A 20495-nucleotide genomic window follows, 5' to 3' on the forward strand; every position below is an offset into this window, starting at 1 on the left:
TGAATCCAATATCCCGGTTGAGGCCGTCCTCTTGTGTGCGGAATTTGGCTATCCATTTCTGCTCAGCGACTCTGCGCTGTCGTATGTCGTGAAGGCCGCCTTGGAGAACGCTTACCCGGAGAACAGAGGCTGAATGCCCGTGACCGCTGAAGTGCTCCCCCACAGGAAAAGAACAGTCTTGCCTGGTGATTGTCGAGCGGTGTTCATTCATCCGTTGTAGTAGCGTTTGCATGGTTTCCCCAATGTACCATGCCTCGGGACATCCTTTCCTGCAGCTTATCAGGTAGACAACGTTGACCGAGTTGCAAGAGTAGGTACCGTGTACCTGATAGATACTGTTCTCACGTGCGATGATGGCATCCGTGTCGATGATCTGGCACGTCTTACAGAGGTTGCTGTGGCAGGGTTGTGTGGTGTCATGGTCACTGTTCTCCTGAAGGCTGGGTAGTTTGCTGCGGACAATAGACTGTTTGAGGTTGTGCGGTTGTTTGAAGGCAAGAAGTGGGGGTGTGGGGATGGCCGTGGCGAGATGTTCGTCTTCACCAATGACATGTGAAGGCTCCGGAGGAGATGCCGTAGCTTCTCCGCTCCGGGGAAGTACTGGACGACGAAGGGTACTCTGTGCACCGTGTCCCATGTTTGTCTTCTGAGGAGGTCGGTGCGGTTTTTCGCTGTGGCGCGTCGGAACTGTCGATCGATGAGTCGAGCGCCATATCCTGTTCTTATGAGGGCATCTTTCAGCGTCTGGAGGTGTCTGTTGCGATCCTCCTCATCAGAGCAGATCCTGTGTGTACGGAGGGCTTGTCCGTATGGGATGGCGGCACGGTAGCACAGTGCTTAGCACTGCTGCTTCACAGCTCCAGCGACCTGGGTTCGATTCCCGGCTTGGGTCACTGTCTGTGTGGAGTTTGCACATTCTCCTCGCGTCTGCGTGGGTTTCCTCCGGGTGCTCTGGTTTCCTCCCACAGTCCAAAGATATGCGGGTTATGTTGATTGGCCTTGTTAAAAATTGTCCTTAGTGTCCTGAGATGCATAGGTTAGAGGGATTAGTGGGTAAATATGTAGGGATATGGGGGTAGGGCCTGGGTGGGATTGTGGTCGGTGCAGACTCGATGGGCCGAATGGCCTCTTTCTGTACTGTAGGGTTTCTTTCTATGATTAACGTGTTTAGGGTGGAAGCTGGAGAAGTGGAGCATCGTGAGGTTATCCGTGGGCTTGCGGTGCAGTGATTTGCTGAGGTGACCGTCCTTAATGGAGATGCGTGTGTCCAAGAATGCAACCAATTCTGGAGAGTAGTCCATGGTGAGTCTGATGGTGGGATGGAACTTGTTGATGTCATCATATAGTTGTTTTAGTGATTGTTCACCACGAGTCCAAAGGAAGAAAATGTCATCGATGTATCTAGTGTATCGCATCGATTGAAGGCACTGTGCGGTGAAGTCGGCTTGGTCGAACCTGTGCATGAAGAGGTTGGCATATTGAGGTGCGAATTTGGCCCCCACGGCTGTTCGGTGTGTCTGGATGAAGAACTGGTTGTTGAAGGTGAAGACTTTGTGGTCCAGGATGAAGCGGATGAGTTGTAAAATTGCATCTGGAAACTGGCAGTTTTCGGCGTTGAGTACTGAGGCCGTTGCAGCAATGCCATCATCGTGGGGGATGCTGGTGTAGAGTGCCGAGACATACATTGTGACGAGGAGTGCTCCTGGTTCAACTGCTCCATGTGTGTTGAGTTTCTGTAGGAAGACCGTCGTGTCGCGACAAAAGCTGGGGGTTCTTTGTACCATGGGTTTCAGGATGCCCTCGACATAGCCAGAGAGGTTCTCGCACAGGGTCCCATTGCCCGATACGATGGGACGGCCGGGTGTTTTTACCTTGTGTATCTTTGGGAGGCAGTAGTGATCTCCAACGCGGGGAGTACGTGGGATGAGAGCACGGAGGGTGCTCTGAAGGCCCGGATCAAAGGTTTTGATCGGAGTGCTGAGTTGACGGGTGTGTTCTTTAGTCGGATCTGTGGGTAACTGTCTGTAGTGTTCCTCGTTGTTCAGTTGTCGGTACACCTCTTTGCAGTAATCCCTTCTGTTCAGTATGACGATGGCCTCTGAGTGCGGAATTGTCTCCTCAACACAGTCCTAAATAGTTGACACACCATCCGGATAATGTGAGCCCAGTTCAAAGCACTCCAGACTCCAGCAAGAGGCGGGGGAGGAGTGGGGGTGGGGGGTGGAGGGGGTGTTGCGGGGTTGAGGGGTGGGGGAGAGCGGCGGTGGAAACAATCTCTCAGCATGTACACTGTCAAACAGTCTCGCCTTTCCAGACTTTTCAATGGGATCACTTTTCATTATTCCATACCCCAGGGAGAACATGGTAACAGCAATGAATCTCTCCTCCAAGGGCAACTGCCTCATCACAACAATCAATCCAGTGAATCTTGGTTACACAAACAGCGCGAGAATAGAGGGAAATAAGAGCAAAGTATGGAAAGTTGATAGAGGCACAAAGAGAGACTGAGACAGTGAAAGAGACTGACGTCGATACACAGAAACAAAGAGACAGATATAGACAGTGAGTGGGGGTGTCAGCCACATCTCATGCATGAATAACAATGTAGACAAAGCCAGCGGCCGGAGTCCACAAGCATTGGGTCCTCTGAATCGTTGACGAGGGACAAAGAGAATGTTCAAAAGCAGAGTCAACTTTTGAAAACACCTCGAATTGCTTGAGAGGCAATTTCACAAACCGAACCGTGAATCAACTCATCCTGCTCTGTCCACGGCAAAGAAATGAGCAAGACTTTGCCATTGCTAACAACAACGGGGCTTGTCTGGGATTTGAACCCAGGGCCTCTCGCAAACTGGCAAATCACAACACCCAAAGCGAGAATCATACCCCTAGACCAACGAGCCCGAATCTGATCTCACAGCTGCAATGGAAGTTGGAAGCGCTGGAAAAACTCAGGAAGCCAGGCAGCATGTGCACACAGGGAAAGGAATCTCCTCTTACACCTGCATAACTTTTCTTTTCAACTGGTAAAGGTTGGAGATGTAGGAAGTTTTAAACAAGTGAAATCCAGGAGGTAGAAAGCATAACAACAGGAAACAGCTCTGATAAGGAACAATTCAGGAGAGATAAATGAACAAGTACTGTGTCGTCCATGGCCTGAGAGTGAGGAAAGCAGAGTATCACAGAATGTCTGTACCGCAGCATGAGACCATTCACAAGATATTTGAAGCAGTCACGTGTCCTGTGGATAATAGGGAGCCGGTGGGTGTACTGTACAGTGATTACACAGGAGTTGCAGTGATGAGGTTGGTGGATTTTGGAAATTGAGAGGAACACATCAGCAGCTTGTGTGACTACTTCACCTCATTGCCACTTTTATACGGCAGCGAAAAGTAATCGTTGTTGCCACTGCATGAAGGACTAACTTATGTTCAACCTGAACAGAACACTTTGAAAGAGAGACTTGCCTCTGGTGGAAATAGATCTGAGATGGAAATAATGAAATATAAAATGAAGTAAATTAGATTAAACATCCAACGTATTAGAAATATTGGGACGTCCAACCTATTAGAAATATTGGGTTTACAGTAAGTGACGTGAACTGATGCTGTGATCGCAGATATAGATTTACCTCGCAACTTTCAGCCTTTGGCCATCTTCTGTACATTTACCAAGAAGATTTATAAAGTAAGTAAATAGAGTTTGTGATGGTTAAAAAAAACGCGTTCACACCCTTGGTGTACGTAAGCACAGTGACGCACACAGAGGAGCAAACATAAGTATAGACCACGCGAGACAGAGGACTAACGAGCGACAAAACGGGAGCTGAGCAGAAAGGGAATATAGCTTAGGGATAGAGCATTTGACTGCAGGTCACGACGTTTCTGCATTCAAATCGAATGCCTGCTTCCGCGCTTAATTGATTTTTTTTTCAATTAAAACTGCCCTTCATTGACTGGAAAGTGCTTTGTGACGTCCGCAGGTCGGGATAGGTTCTATATAAATGCAATTATTTCATGATCTTCATTCCAAGTCCTCTGTTACTGAGCCCAGTCAGTGGGAACAGTCTGTCCCTCCCTGCTCTTTCAAACGGGCCTTTCCCATGTTAGGAGAAGGGATTAACCATTACACCACAACAACACTGTGGGGTAAAATAATAAAATATACATGTTCAGATTTGTAAACGATGCCATCATTTGGTCCTTCTGTGTCAGGTTTGGTGAAAATTGAATTGGCGTCTAACCTGCAGCCAACACGCTGTCACCCTGATTTAGGATGCCTTGTAGGTTCCAATTGTGTCAGTCTCTGTGGCGCAATTGGCTAGCGCGTTCGGCTGTTAAACGAAAGGTTGATGGTTCGAGACCATCCAGGAACGGCGTTTTCAGTTTTTTTTCCACTCCATCTGCTTTCATTGTCTCTCGGTTTTTGAGTGTCACTGAGTCCTTGGGCAACACGAAAAAAAACTTATCGTGTGTTTCTGCCTCTATTGTTAGCCGACGTTAGTTTATTGAACATTTCTCTCTGACATATTATTTGTAACAATTTATATATTTCAAAATTATTAAACTCAATAACTAAACTCGAAACTTTAACCTATGTTTGATCTTGGGTTTCCATTTTCCTGCCCATTCCTCTTCTTTCTCAGATAGATCAGGAATCGGTCTGTCCCAACCTGAAATGTGTTCAATGAGGGAAATACACAGCAAGTCGGCAAAGATCAGTGGAATGAGGACTGAGTTAAACTTTCACCAGAATGCTGCTTTTATAATTGAAAAGTCCTGAGATTGAGAGCAGAGAGTTCACATTTGAGGCGTTTCAGTTCTTTGAGAGATGAATGCCTGCCGTGTTTTACAAGGTACGTTTTCACAGGATCAGTAATGATGAGGTTGGTGGGTTTTGGAAATTGAAAGTTACACGTGAACAGCTTGTGGGACGATTTCATTTATCATTGCCGTCTTGCCGTTTTATGTTCTGATAAGACCTGTATTTATAATACAAACATGAGATGGTGGAAATTCTCAGCAGGTTTGGCAGAATCTGTGCACACGCATCAAATTTTAAACACTTCCATGTGTCACCTGTGTTCCTGAAGTATACTGATCCTTGTGTTCAAAAAAAGTTGTTAAAAACTTTTCAAAGCAGCTGCCCCATCTCTAAGTGTTATTAAATATCAAGGAATCACATTATCTCAAAGCCATGTGGCATTTACACTCCCCCAATGCTTGAATAATATTCTGCAACTGCATTCATGGAGAAAGAGATAAAATTCGGGACAAATGTTATTTTCTGAATCTTATGTTAGATCAATGACTCTGCCACATGGCTAAGGTTTGCAACCGAATTATATTTCAACAAAACAAGGATTTAAATTGCAATCAGACTGCACGGTTTGATATTCTCGGCCGGTCACATTGGTCATGAGCAGAGTTTCTGGATTGTAGGAGTTAACATGTTCATTTCATATACGATTAGTTCCCCGATTCAAAATAAGGTCGAAACATTATCGAAATTAATATTTTTTTGAATTTTCCCCGATTCTTGGTCGCTGTTGCATATGAACTGGATTGGAGCAGACAAAATGTAAATTTGTTCTTCACCATTTATTGAAAAAGAATACCCTCAGCAAAGTCGCCGCTGGCATACTGTTGCTTTTCTGCTTCCACTGTCACACTCACGATGCAGCTGATGCAGGCTAGATGGATTAGCCATGGCAAATGAGTGATGTTCCGGTTCGACAGTGGCAAAAGTGCCTCAGCAAGGTACTCTGGGCTTACATTTTCTGGTTAATGTTCAGCCATTCATGACTGAGATATGGAGATATTTCTTCACTCCAAGGCTTGTGAATCTTTGGAATTATTTGACTTATTATTGTCACATGTATTAGCATACAATAAAAAGCATTGTTTCTTGCGCGCTGTACAGACAAAGCATACCGTTCATAGAGAAGGAAACGAGAGAGTGCAGAGTGTAGTGTTACAGTCATAGCCGGGATGCTAGAAATTGAATTGAAGCATTGTGAGAGAGTTTAAAAGAGTTAGAATGAAGTTTTAGAAGCATAGGACGAGAGTAAAAGATAGAGTTAGAAGGTATGCTGGGCACAGCTTCCAAGAGTTCGCCTCGCTCGGACGCCATCTTGCATCAATTCTGTAGCGGCACAGAGGTCTGTGAATCTTCAGTTGATGAAGACTTTGAAGGTTGAGGTGGAGAGTTGTTGGAATCTAAGTGAATGAAGGGCTGTTGGTATAAACTGGGAAATTGGGATTGAGGCTGTGGATCTGCCTTGATTCAGTCATGGAGGAGGCTCAATGGTTCATGTGACCCAATTCTACTCCATTGATGCTGTTCATTGGCAATACCAGATACGGCATCAATAGGTTCTGCTGGTACCATTGATGAGCTCAGGGCAGTAATGATGTGGAGTTTCCGGCGCTGGACTGGGGTAGGCACAGTAAATAATCTCACAGCACCAGGTTAAAGTCCAACAGGTTTATTTGGTAGCACAAGCTTTCGGAGCACGCCTCTTCATCACGTGAGTCACCTGATTCGGACAGTGCTCCGAAAGTTCGTGCTACCAAATAAACCTGTTGGACTTTAACCTGGTGCTGTGAGAGAACTGACTGGGCAGTGATAGTAGTTGAAGCGTGTGATCGAATCTCATCACCGCTATATGTCCAGTTCCTTAACTTTATGAAATACCTTTGTTATCACACAAATTCCAATGGAACGCAAATGTAAATTATTGTTTGCAATTGATGGGTTTGTGGAACCAGTTTCTTTGAATCATTGCATCGCAATGTTTCTGTGGTGTAGTGGTTGTCACATTCGCCTTACACACGAAAGATCCCTGGTTTGATCGCGGCAGAAATACTTTCATCATAAACAGAAAAGGTTGGAAGGTCTAAAGAGACATGACAGCATCTGTGGAGAGAGGAAAGAGCCAAACTTTCAAGTCTGGATGACCCTTCGTCAGAGCTCCGGACTCGAAACGATGGCTCTATTCTCTCTCGACAGCTGCTGTCAGACCTGCTAAGATTTTCCAGCATTTTTCTATTTTTGTTTCAGGTTCCAGCATCCGCAGTATTTTGCCTGCACAAAAAAAACAAAAGCTTTTAATTTCAGAGGGATTCGACTACTGGAATTATTTGCGCGTTTGTCACTAAACATGAACTGACCGACTGAGTATTCCCAGTATTTTCTGATTGTAAAGTCAGGAATCACTCAGCGAAAGGGGAAAAAAAAGGATTTTTGTGATAGGGCACAAAGCAGGATGGATTACGTGACACCATGAATGGTGGAAAAGACAACATCGAGGAAGTGATGGTGGAGCCTGGGTGGTCTAGTGGTTCAGAGTCAATGTTTCCATAGCTATGACCCGGAATTGATGATAAACTGTTAACTAAACAGAGCACTTTGCTCAGCACGGACTGAATTTCTGGAGATGAAAGTATCTGAACATAAAGGAAGAAGGCATAATTTGCTTCAGTTGGTCATAAGATGTTAGAATGACTGTGTGACAATGTCAGTAGCGAAAGTGACTTGAAATGAAGCGGTGGAGACAGAGATGGTTATCAAAGAATTTCAAATCTCTAATATTAGCTTTCCTGGCATGCCGTGGTCAGGTTTCATTGCCATGTTCCACGTTGGAGTACCAGGCAAGTAGCGAATAACTTCTTATTTAACTCTTCATTAAACGAAAGCACGCCTCACAGTGTCTGTTAAGGGAGAAACAAGATCAATCTTCAGCTGTATGAATTGTATTAGAGCCGGAAAAATCAGAGATGTAACAATAACAAACTCTGAAGAAGAATGACACGGCAGACATTTATCACAAAAACAACTGACACACATGTCAAATTCTTCCTCTTTCAAGTCTCATCGATTGACTCCTTGTTCTTCACCTCGGATATTTCCACTTCCATCAAATATCACCCACCTGAAAATTCAATCTCTTCTTCGCTCCACTGATGATGATACACCAACTCCACGCTGGGCGCAGGAATTGGCTCCATAGCTCAGTGGTTGCATCAGTTGGACAGTTTAAAGTTTATTTATTAGTGCCACAATTAAGCTTACATTAACACCGCAATGAGGTTTCTGTGACAATTACGTCATCGGCAGAACCGGCACCTTCTCGGGTAAATTGACAGCTAATTTAGCATGGCCAATGTACCTAACCAGCACATTTTTCACTCTGTGGGAATAAGAAGGGGCACCCGCAGGAAACCCACGCAACAGGGGGAAAGCATGCAGACTCTGCACAGACAGTAACCAATGCCGGGAATTGAAACCGGGCCCCTGGCGCTGTGAGGCATCAGTGCCACCATGTTGCCCAGAAAGATCTTATCTTGTTCATAAACGGAGAAAGAGCAGACAATGTTTGTAAAGGTGACCTAGTTCTTTTTTAATTGATTAGAAATGGGTGTCGCTGCCGGCCAGCATTTATTGCCCATCCTGGTTGCCCTGGGACAGTTAGGATCAAACACTTTGCTGCAGCTCTGGAATCAATGTAGGCCAAGACGGATAAGGGACGGCAGATTTCCTTCCCTAAAGCACATTACCGAACTCAATGTTTGTTTTTCCGACAATCGACAATGGTTTCATGGTCATCAGTAGATTCTTAATTCCAGATAGTTTTTATTGAAAAACAATTCTACAACGTGCCGTGGCAGGATTCAAAAGCGGGGCCCCATAAAATTGGATGAGTTTCTGGATAAATAATCTCGCGATAATATCACCAGGCCATCGTCTTTCCTAATATAAGCGTTTGTCTTGAGAGATTTGGGTGTGTTTGTACAAGGAACGCAGGAAGATAGCATGGTGGTGCAGCAAACAATAGGAAGGGAATAGCATGTTGGTTTTTATTGCCAACAGATTGCTGTACAAGAATAAAAACACCAATTTACATTTATACAGGGTTTTTTTGGGAGCAAGTGTGAAATATTGGGTGCAGTTCTGATATCCACAATGCTTTTTATTTTAGAAAAAGGCTATCCTTCCAATGGAGACGGTCCACTGGGTAGGTTCCTGTGATGAGAGAGTTCTCCTGGGATGAGAGGCTGTGTAAATTGGGCTGAAATTCCCTGGAGTTTAGAAGACTGAGAGACAATTTTATTGAACCTACAGAATACTGAGAGATTGTTTCCCAGTCTCAGATGAGGACTCACCGGAGAACTGACACACAAACACATCCAGCCAAGACTCTAATTCTTAACTTTAATTGCATATTTGAAATGAATATATATTATACCTTGTGATATGGATGATATGAATATTCATGAAATAAATAATGTTGACAACACCTGACAACAGTCGAGCGGCAACACTTGAGAAATATTTTTATTGTTGCCTCGGTTCACAAGCCGGAACAGCGCGACAATGAATGCTTATGGGGAAAATAAAAGTACAACCACCGCCTCTGGATGGTACTGAGCCACCAAACATTTGCTTAAAGTCGAACGCAATAACGAATTCCGCAATTAAGACGAAGGCACATATATTAGGGTGTCAACGAGTGCTGTTATATATCCAACCCCAATTCTCTTTTTTAAAAACATAGTCGAGAACTACAACATGACCACATCGTTTACAATACTATGCAAACCCCTTTGACTACTTTACCCCCCACAGTGTTGCAGCGATTTAGGGGTTTCCCGCTTCTCCCAACATGGGAAAGGGCCATTTGATAGAGCAGAAAGAGACAAACTGTTTCTATTGACGATTGTCAGTAACCAAAAATTGGGACTGAAGGTACTTTATGAAAGACAGAATTGTATTTCTGTGACGCCTTTCCCGGTTGGTGGACGTCACAATGCGCTTTGCAGCCAAAGAAAGAGAGTCACAATTGGAACTAAGACAAAGATAAGGAAGGGGGCACTCGGATTTGAACCGAGGGCCGTTTGATCTGCAGTCAAACGCTCTACCACTGAGCTACACCCCCTCAGCTGTGAACTGATGCTCGGGATCTAGCATAGTCTTATTAAGTGGTGGAGGGGGTTCCAGTGGTCAGACTGCATCACGCTTTGTCTCAGAGTTACTGGTTTCTGAGTGAAGTCGGAGAGCTCAGCGTTTAAGTGAGCGAGATGTTTTCTTGTGATTTGGCTGAGATTTGGATCCAGGTCTGGGAGATGTTTGTGTCAATCTAACCGATAAAATCAACTCCATTGTCATGCAGATTTGACCTTGTATCCCCATCTCTATTGGCAGCGCTTTGCAGCCTATCACTGTCCTTCACTATCTGTGTTTGTTCTTGAACTGTTGCCCATGTGCCATTTCCAATTCGGACACAAATATAGATCTAACTCCACTGCTTCTGACAGAGCTGTTTTCGACCAGGAAACGACTCAGGTTTGTTAAATGGATTGTAAAAAACTTTAAATCCTGGCATATCGAAGCCGATATATGACCCTGAAAGCGCCAAATCCTAAGCACTGGACCACCAGGATTTCATTCTCCTGGTTCTCCCATAGACTGGATACAGGAATATGCACAGTGCCAATTATTCACAGTCGCATTCTCCTTCCTGTCTTGTGCACGTTGTTCAGCTTTGAAATTATTCATCTTTTCACATTAGCTTCCAGTGTGATGAAAGCAGAGCAGTGATAAGCTGAAGTTTTTCAACAGATTTACCACAATAAGGTTTATAACAAACATTACTCTTTGAATGTGGTGAGCTACAATGAAATTTAATGCAGTAGAAGGTAAGTCACTCATTCTGACAGTAGGTACCAGCAACTGCAATGTAAATATGATGTCGAGATACGGGGTTGGACTGGGGTGGGCACAATAAGAAGTCTCACAGCATCATGTTAAAGTCCAACAGGTTCATTTGCTCCGTTAATAAAATCAATTTGCTTCATTTTATCAGCGCCCCGAAAGCTCCTGACTCCAAATAGACTTGGTGTTGTAAGACTTCCGAATGTAAATATGAATTGTTGTGGGTAATTGACAGGATTGTGAAATGGGGTAGATGTTTCCTTCTTCCTGTTCAACCTGCCAGAAGTATCGCTCCTGTTTTCGACCAGGAAGTAATACCCACTCTCCTTAATTCATGTGTTGCACGAGAGCAATGAATCATCATTCCCTGACCGGGGATCGAACACAGACCATTGCAGTGAAAGCAACAAATTCTATCAACGAAACCAACACGGAAATTGAGGTGATCTGAGCATTATTGAGCAATTGTGGGCGTGTGTGATTTGGGAGAAAGGTCACGTGCTCTAGGGTAATCCTTGATGAATGAAGCCACCAACATATATATCGCTGAGCTTTTTGTGTTCTTGAGAAATCGTCCTCTGGGGCTGATGTAATGAGGCCAGGAGAGTAACTCACTGCACCGTCTGCAATGTGATTGTGGTGCGATTTGCTGAAAGCTGTTAATTTTATAAAAATAATCTTTTTGCGAATTGTAAATGAAATGCCCTTCAGTACCCGGTAAGAATTCGCACAACACCAGGTTAAAGTGCAACAGGTTTGTTTGTAATCACGAGCTTTCGGAGCACAGCTCCTTCATCGCTCACGCTGAGGATTCACCACATTTTTCTGTCTTTGAATGAAAGCAATAGATATCTCGTCAATTCCCCGGTATCCTGAGTGTACGACACTGATTTCAACAGTACACTGCTTTCAATGTTTGTTTTCAAAGTGAAATTAAGTGGTTTGATTCCAGGTGAAGGATTTAAACTTACACTCTTCCGGGAAGATGGTGACATAGTGGTAAAATGAGTGGAGTATGAATCCTGTGGCCCAGGCTCACAGGTCACGAACCCACCGCAGCCTAGAACTGAAACGGAAGTGAAAGCTAGTCTCAGTAATGAAGCTTTGTTTTCTGATTGTCATGAAAACACATCTTGCAGAAGGAAATCTGTCATCCTTCTCCTTTCTGGCCTCCGTGGGACTCCAGAGGAAAGGCAATGTGATAGACTCTTAACTGCCCTCAGAAATGGCCCAGCAAAATACTCAGTTCAGAGGGAAATAGGGATGGACAACAACTGCTGGCATTGACAATGGAATATATATTGCATTCGCAGCATTTTAAGAAATGATTAAATGTCATTTTGTTTCATTTCATATCAAACAGGGTGACATATTCTGGTGTCTTATTATTTAAAACCTCAGCTTTTCAACTGTTCAAACAGGTAAGATTCAGTCAGAGAAAAGTGAACCACTGTGATCCAAAACTAGGAATTGTAGTTGGTGCGAATCCCACCTCAAAACAGAAAATGTTGGAAGCACTCATCGGCTTCAACAGCTTCTGTGGAGAGGGAAAGAGAATGAATGATTCAGGTTGCTGACCTTTGACCCTAACTGGAAAAAAGTAGTGATTTAATGGCTTAGTCCAGAAGTCAGTGAGGGTGGTGAGGTATTGGGGAAGGTATCAGGGTCAAGGGTGGGTACCGGTAGACAGGAAGGTGGGTTCAAGTGTGTCTACATCAATGCAAGGAGCATCCGGAACAAGGTAGATGAACTTGGGGGCGTGGATTGGTACTTGGGACTACGATGTTGTGGCCATTACGGAGACGTGGGTAGAACAAGGACAGGAATGGTTGTTGGACGTTCCGGGGTATCGATGTTTCACTAAATGTAGGGAAGCTGGTAAAAGAGGTGGAGGAGTGGCATTGTTAATCAAGGATAGTTTAACGGCTGCGGAAAGGCACTTCGAGGGGGATCTGAACACTGAGGTAATATGGGCTGAGGTTAGAAATAGGAAAGGAGCGGTCACGTTGTTAGGAGTTTACTATAGGCCCCCAAATAGTAATAGAGATGTGGAGGAAGAAATTGCTAAGCAGATTATGGATATGTGTGGGGGTCACAGGGTAGTTGTCATGGGGGACTTTAACTTTCCAAATATTGATTGGAACCTTGGTAGGTCAAATAGTTCGGATGGGGCAGTTTTTGTGCAGTGTGTGCAGGAGGGTTTCCTGACACAATATGTGGATAGGCCGACAAGAGGTGAGGCCACATTGGATTTGGTACTGGGAAATGAACCGGGCCAAGTGTTAGATTTGGTTGTGGGAGAGCACTTTGGAGATAGTGACCACAATTCGGTGTCTTTTGTTATTGCAATGGAGAGGGATAGGGCCGTACGGCAGGGCAAGGTTTACAATTGGGGGAGAGGGAATTATGATGCGATTAGGCAAGAATTAGGGGGCATACGTTGGGAACAGAAACTGTCAGAGAAAGGAACTAATGAAAAGTGGAACTTTTTCAAGGAACAAATACTGGATGTCCTTGATAGGTATGTCCCTGTCAGGCAGGGAGGAAATGGCCGAGTGAGGGAACCATGGTTCACGAAAGAGGTAAAATGTCTTGTGAAAAGGAAGAGGGAAGCTTATGTAGGGATGAGGAAACAAGGTTCAGATGGCTCGATTGAGGGTTACAAGCTAGCAAGGAATGAGCTGAAAAAGGGGCTTAGAAAAGCTAGGAGGGAACACGAGAAGTCCTTGGTGGGTCGGATCAAGGAAAACCCCAAGGCTTTTTACTCTTATGTGAGGAATAAAAGAATGACCAGGGTGAGGTTAGGGCCGGTCAAGGACAGTAGTGGGCACTTGTGTATGGAGTCAGTAGAGATAGGCGAGGTGATGAATGAATACTTTTCTTCAGTGTTCACCAAGGAGAGGGGCCATGTTTTTGAGGAAGAGAAGGTGTTACAGGCTAATAGGCTGGATGAAATAGATGTTCGGAGGGAGGATGTCCTGGCAGTTTTGAATAAACTGAAGGTCGATAAGTCCCCTGGGCCTGATGAAATGTATCCTAGGATTCTTTGGGAGGCAAGGGATGAGATTGCAGAGCCTTTGGCTTGGATCTTTGGGTCCTCGCTGTCCACGGGGATGGTGCCAGAGGACTGGAGAATGACGAATGTTGTTCCTCTGTTTAAGAAAGGGAATAGAAATGACCCTGGTAATTATAGACCGGTTAGTCTTACTTCGGTGGTTGGTAAATTGATGGAAAAGGTCCTTAGAGATTGGATTTACGAACATTTAGAAAGATGCGGATTAATCCGGGATAGTCAGCACGGATTCGTGAAGGGCAAGTCGTGCCTCACAAATTTGATTGAATTTTTTGAGGAGGTAGCTAAGTGTGTTGATGAAGGTAGGGCAGTTGATGTCATATACATGGATTTTAGTAAGGCGTTTGATAAGGTCCCCCATGGTCGGCTTATGATGAAAGTGAGGAGGTGTGGGATAGAGGGATAGTTAGCCAATTGGATAGGTAACTGGCTGTCTGATCGAAGACAGAGGGTGGTGGTCGATGGAAAATTTTCGGATTGGAGGCAGGTTGCTAGCGGAGGGCCGCAGGGATCAGTGCTTGGTCCTCTGCTCTTTGTGATTTTTATTAATGACTTAGAGGAGGGGGCTGAAGGGTGGATCAGTAAATTTGCTGATGACACCAAGATTGGTGGAGTAGTGGATGAGGTGGAGGGCTGTTGTAGGCTGCAAAGAGACATAGATAGGATGCAAAGCTGGGCTGAAAAATGGCAAATGGAGTTTAACTCTGATAAATGTGAGGTGATTCATTTTGGGAGGCCTAATTTAAATGTGGATTACAGGGTCAAAGGTAGGGTTCTGAAGACTGTGGAGGAACAGAGAGATCTTGGAGTTCATATCCACATTTCTCTAAAGGTTGCCACTCAATTGGATAGAGCTGTGAATAAGGCCTATAGTGTGTTAGCTTTTATTAACAGGGGATTGGAGTTTAAGAGCCGTGGGGTTATGCTGCAACTGTACAGGACCTTGGTGAGACCACATTTGGAATATTGTGTGCAGTTCTGGTCACCTCACTATAAGAAGGATGTGAAAGCGCTGGGAAGAGTGCAGAGGAGATTTACCAGTATGCTGCCTGGTTTGGAGGGTAGGTCTTATGCGAAAGGTTGAGGGAGCTAGGGCTGTTCTCTCTGGAGCGGAGGAGACTGAGGGGAGACTTAATAGAGGTTTATAAAATGATGAATGGGATAGATAGAGTGAACGTTCAAAGACTATTTCCTCGGGTGGATGGAGCTATTACAAGGGGGCATAACCATAGGGTTCGTGGTGGGAGATACAGGAAGGATATCAGAGGTAGGTTCTTTACGCAGAGAGTGGTTGGGGTATGGAATGGACTGCCTGCAGTGATAGTGCAGTCAGACACTTTAGGAACATTTAAGCGGTTATTGGATAGGTACATGGAGCACACCAGGATGATAGGGAGTGGGATAGCTTGATCTTGGTTTCAGATAAAGCTCGGCACAACATCGTGGGCCAAAGGGCCTGTTCTGAGCTGTACTGTTCTATGTTCTATGTTCTAAACAAGTACAGAGTCAAGGAAAATAGAGAGGAAGAGGAGGAAAGAACAAGCGGTCTTTTGATCGGATGGAAGGCTGGAGTGATTGAATTACACTGAAGCTGATTATTGTTCCCACTGACACAATCTCGCTGATCTGGGTTTAAATCTCATAATAAATGAGATCAAAACCTCTCGCTGAGTTCAGGGCTAAACTCCCCGCCTTCCAGTGAACTGGAGGCAGTTTTCAGTCAGAAACCCACAACTGTGAGATAAACAACGCAGAAAGGAGAAAGACTCAGTTTGAGCGGTGACACTTCTGGAGGAATGGAGATCTGGAATTCACCCAGGAATGAGGAAAAGTTTAAAAATCAATGTCGCCCAACGTGGGGCTCGAACTCACGACCCTGAGATTAAGAGTCTCATGCTCTACCGACTGAGCTAGCCGGGCACATGCACTCCAAATCATTTCCATAACCTAAAATGCATGGAGACAAATACGGGTTTTCCATCTGGTGTCTTCAGCATGTTCTGATTTCAAAGTTTACAATGAATCCACCGACAGAATCCCCAAATTTCCTATCCATTCCTCTGAATCATTAATTACATTATTCACATCTTCCAATTCTTAGCTTCACCTATCCCAAATATTCCAAACTCCTCTTCCATCATTCTCCTTATTTTTCTTTGTTCTTAATAATTTAGCCGGGGTGGAGGGAACTCAACATTTACACTGTCAAACTGTTTCCCCGTTTCAGACTTTTCAATGAGATCACCTCTGATTATTCTTAACTCCAGAGCGAACAGACTCATCCCACTGATTCTCTCCTCGCAAGAGAAACGCATAAATCAATCCAGTGAACCTCGGTTACACACAGACAGCGAAATAATGGACAGAGCAAGGATCAAAAGATGTCAACGTAATAAAAACATCGTCAGTGAGTCTGAGGGAAATATATAGAGACAATGAAAAACAGAAATAGCGAGTGGGGAAGACTTCCACAACCCACGAATGAATAACAATAATCACACAGCCAGCTGTCTCTACCAACAAACGTGGGGTCCTCTAAACTGGTGAACAGAGATAAAGTGAATGGCCACAAGCATATTCACCTTTAATGTCTTGATTTTCTTGTGTGAGTGTTGTGTTGATAGATTGCCTGCACTGTGTGCCCAGGTTCTCAAACCAAATCCCACGTAAACCAATCCCAACGTTTGCACTGAAAATACATTTACAAAACCTATGACTTGTCCAATACGAAACAACAGCTGATTGAGGGATCGAGTCCGGCATGTGAACCCGAGAACGCTCACACGTTTGTAGATGTTTATTCCCCAGGCCCGAGTAATACCCCTCGTCCAACGAGCAGCTGCTGAGGATGTTGTTCAATGAAAAGATTTCCACTGACATCCAAAGCTGCTCAGATTTCTGCAGTGAAAGGTGAAAATGCTGGAAAAACTCAGAAAGCCAGACAGCTTGTGTGCACAGGAAAACAAATCTTATATTTTAGCTCCATAACCTTTCATTGGGAACAACTGGGAATTTTTAGAAATGTCGGAAGTTTTAAACAAGTGTTATCCAGCAGCATAACAAGAGGGTTTGAGGCCTCTTGCCGGGTGTAAATCAGGAGAGATTAAATGAGGGAAACAAAGAAATTTAAAGTAATTGAATCACAGAATGGGGCCTTTCCTCAGTCCCTTACAGGACTCAGTTGTGTTGTGGATGAAGGGGAACCTGTGAATGTAATGTGCGTAGATTACATTGGAGCCACAGTGATGAGTTGGTGCGTTTGAAAAATTGAAATTTACACTTAGGAACATAGAATTAGGAGCAGAAGTGGGCAAATTCAGCGCTTCGAGCCTGAACCATCATGCAATCAGTTCATGACTGATCTCTCCCTGTTCTCAAATCCACCTCCCTACCTGTTCCAATATCCCCTCATCCCTTTAATTATCAGGAATATGTCTGTCTCTTTCTTGAAATCATTTAATGCTTCAGACTCAACCGTGCTATGCGGTAATGCATTCCACAAATTCACGACCCTCGGTGAGAAGCTCCTCATCTCAATTTTAAATCTACCACCTCTCAACCTATACATTTGACATGGTGTTCCCGATTGCGCATAAGAAAAAAGATTTCACTTTCTTCAATCCTATTTAGAATTTTATATACCACGATCACTTCAGCATCTTGTGGGACTATTTGACCTCACTGTCGATTTCATATCACAGCAAACACAATCAGTGTTGTCATTCGCTGAAGCAGTCACTTATGTTCCATCCAAACTGGACACATTAAGGGATATATGGTAAGTCATTTTGAAAAACACAGTTCACCCGTGGCCCTGGGAGTCCAGTGGGTTGTATTCAGTAGTCCCCAGTGTTGTTTGTTTTCAATTCCCGCTTCGAGAACGATTATTTATAGCTGTCAGCAAACTATTGAAAAATAACGTGATTTACTATCTGATCGAAAGTAGATCTACTAATATGAGCCGAGCGAGTTTTGCAAGTCTACATCACAGCTGGAAACGTCACATGTGCAACAGGTCAAGAACAAACACAGTAGCAGAAAGATAGTGATAGGCTGCAAAGGGCTGACAATTGAGATGGTGATGTAAGGTAACATTTGGATGGTAAAAAGGTCAGATTTTGGCGTTCACACTGAATTATTCAACTTTTCCCTCACTCTGCAACGAAAATATTTGGAAATGGTTCTGTCTCGTTTCAAACAGTCGGAAGTGGAATTATTAATTGTAAGTGGAATGTCTGTTGTATGTTGTCACTGATTGAATGTATCACTGGGGTGGAAACAGAAGTGCCATATTGCAACAGAGACTTGCTTGTGGTGAATGTAGTCTGGCCTGGCGCGAAAAATAAAGCAACACATGCAGTGTGTGTAAAGCAAGTTGTAAAACAGGCTACAAGCAGCTGGTCTGGTGGTCAGAGTCTGACACTTTCACTGCTGTTTGGATTGGTGGTCAGGTAATGGAGATTTGTTGCTCTCATCCAAACCGTAAAAACAAATGTCAGTTATTGCCTGGTGGAACATATAAAACACAATCTCGCCTCGTGTCCTGAAGTGAAGACTGAGCAAATTCAACAGGAGGTTTTTTCTTGTCATTTCTGGCAGGATGTTGGGTACCAGACAAGGTTAAGGGCAGTTTAAATGGTGCTGGTCCTTCACTGCGGCTCATTCTGATTCTGACTGGATGTGATTCCTGCTTGTTCCAGAGTTCAGGATAAATTGATTCAGTGAAGGAGCAGGCTCAAGCCAACTGATGGACTGTCGCAGCTCCAGTGCTGCTAATTTCAATAACAATACCAGTAAAGGACACAACTGCTGACATGGTAACGTAGCCGAGTAATCTAAGCCAGTGGCTGAAGGTCCAGTCTTTACGGAGTTGTTGCGTTCGACTGCAGCTACTGCCAGAATGGGTTTGAGTTTTGGTCCCTGCAGCTGAAGTCCAGCATTTCAGATTGAATGCAAGAGTTTGTGCCGTGTCGTTTTTGGCATGAAGAAAGAGGAGGGACAGAGCAATGTAAACAGTTGTTGAGGTAAAGGAACGAGTGTGGAAGGACTGGAGCAAATTATCGTGGATTCTGGAATCGGAAACAAAAAGAGAAAATGTTGGAAAATCTCACCAGGTCTGGCAGCATCTGTAAGGAGTGAAGAAAGCTGACATTTCGAGTCCAGATGACCCTTTGTCAAAGCTGGGAGGAGTGGAGCTTCTCCGATGGAGAATACAAACGGGAACAGCGGTTGAATGGCTGTCTGTCGAATTAAACAGCAGGATTGCAAACATTGAGACTGCAGTCCGCCCAGGGGATGGATTGGGATTTTCTAACTGAGGTTCAAATCCTGTCATGTGCGCTTCCCGTCATTCCTCATTGTGACTTTCTTTTATAAGAAAGTTATTGGAAATGAAGCAATGGGTGCAGAGATGATCAACTCACTCCATATTTGTCACATCAGCGTCACTGAGGGTCCAGTGATCAGCGTCGGCACCGTGACGCGGTTTCGATTCCCAGTCACGGAGTGAATAAATTTTTGTTCATTTCTTCATTCAATAAAAACAGCGTCCGTGAAGGGAACAACAAGCTAAATCTTCCAGCTGGATGAACTTGTATCAGAGCTGCAAAAATCAGAGATGTAACATTAACGATAAACTCTGAAGAAGAACCACATGACACACACAACATACATGTCAAGTACATGCAGAATACACATGTCAAATCATGTCACTTTCAACTTCTGTCTTTTAACTTCCGGCTCTCCACCTCAGACATTTCCACATTCATCAAAAATCTCCGTCCTCAAACCCCATCCTGGTCCTCAATCCACGGATAATGCTGCACTTAGTGGCAGTTCTTTGTAGCATTTGGCTCCATAGCTCAGTGGTTAGAGCACTGGTCTTGTAAACCAGCGGTCGCGAGTTCAATTCTCGCTGGAGCCTACGGGCAAAGTTTAGCTGGTAGAAGCTGTCGGAAAGGGGAAGAGAGTCTCAAAGTCAAACAAGAGATAAGTCGAGGTTCAGATCGTGTGTGATTTTGGAAAGCGAATAGATATGTCCTTCTTCGTATAAAAATCGAAAGAGCAGGACATATTTGAAGAGCGAAAAAAGGTTCGTGTCGATATTGAGAATAGAATAGATGCGTTTGTACAAGGAATGCATAAAGCTGGCATGTTGGTGCAGGCATTGACTGGAAGGAAACTTGCATTTTAGTCTTTATTGACGGCAGATTGGAGTCCAAGTATAACGAGGTGTTGCTGCAGTTGCACAGGGTTTTGTTGAGACCACATGTTGAATATTCTGTGCAGATATGATATTCACATTTAATAAAGGGTTTATTTGCATTGGAAACGGTGCACATAAGGTTCAGCAGATGATCCCTGGGATGAGGGAGTTGTCGTATGATGAGAGGCTGAGTAAATTGGGCTGAAAGTCTCTGGAGTTTGGAGGAATGAGAGGCGATTTCATTAAACCTACACAAGTCTGATTGGGTTTGACAGGGTGGAGGCTGAGAGATTTCTTCTGCTTGTCGGGAAATCTAACCCACGGCAGTACAGTCTCAGGAAAATGGGCTGATCATTTCGGCCTAAGATAAGGCGAAATTACTTCACTGAAATAGTTGTGAATCTTTGAAATTCCCTATGCCAGACAGTTATGGAAGCTCCATCATCGAATACATTTAAGGTTGGGATAGACAGGTTTCTGGCCTCTCGGGGAATTCAGGGATAT

The 20495-nt window shown here is 44.2% G+C and overlaps 3 non-coding genes across 3 annotated transcripts; 1 reads left to right on the top strand and 2 right to left on the bottom strand.

Annotated features, from left to right (window-relative positions):
• Window positions 1-9865: 9865 nt before the first annotated feature.
• On the bottom strand, window positions 9866-9937 carry trnac-gca (transfer RNA cysteine (anticodon GCA)). The gene has a single exon. It is a non-coding gene; the product is annotated as a tRNA-Cys (tRNA).
• Window positions 9938-15633: 5696 nt separating this feature from the next.
• Window positions 15634-15706, bottom strand: trnak-cuu (transfer RNA lysine (anticodon CUU)). Its single transcript has one exon. It is a non-coding gene; the product is annotated as a tRNA-Lys (tRNA).
• A 3930-nt stretch (window positions 15707-19636) lies between these two features.
• Window positions 19637-19709, top strand: trnat-ugu (transfer RNA threonine (anticodon UGU)). Its single transcript has one exon. It is a non-coding gene; the product is annotated as a tRNA-Thr (tRNA).
• Window positions 19710-20495: the final 786 nt, after the last annotated feature.

The sequence above is a fragment of the Mustelus asterias genome, unplaced genomic scaffold, assembly GCF_964213995.1.
Source record: "Mustelus asterias unplaced genomic scaffold, sMusAst1.hap1.1 HAP1_SCAFFOLD_184, whole genome shotgun sequence".
NCBI classification, from domain to species: Eukaryota; Metazoa; Chordata; class Chondrichthyes; order Carcharhiniformes; family Triakidae; genus Mustelus; species Mustelus asterias.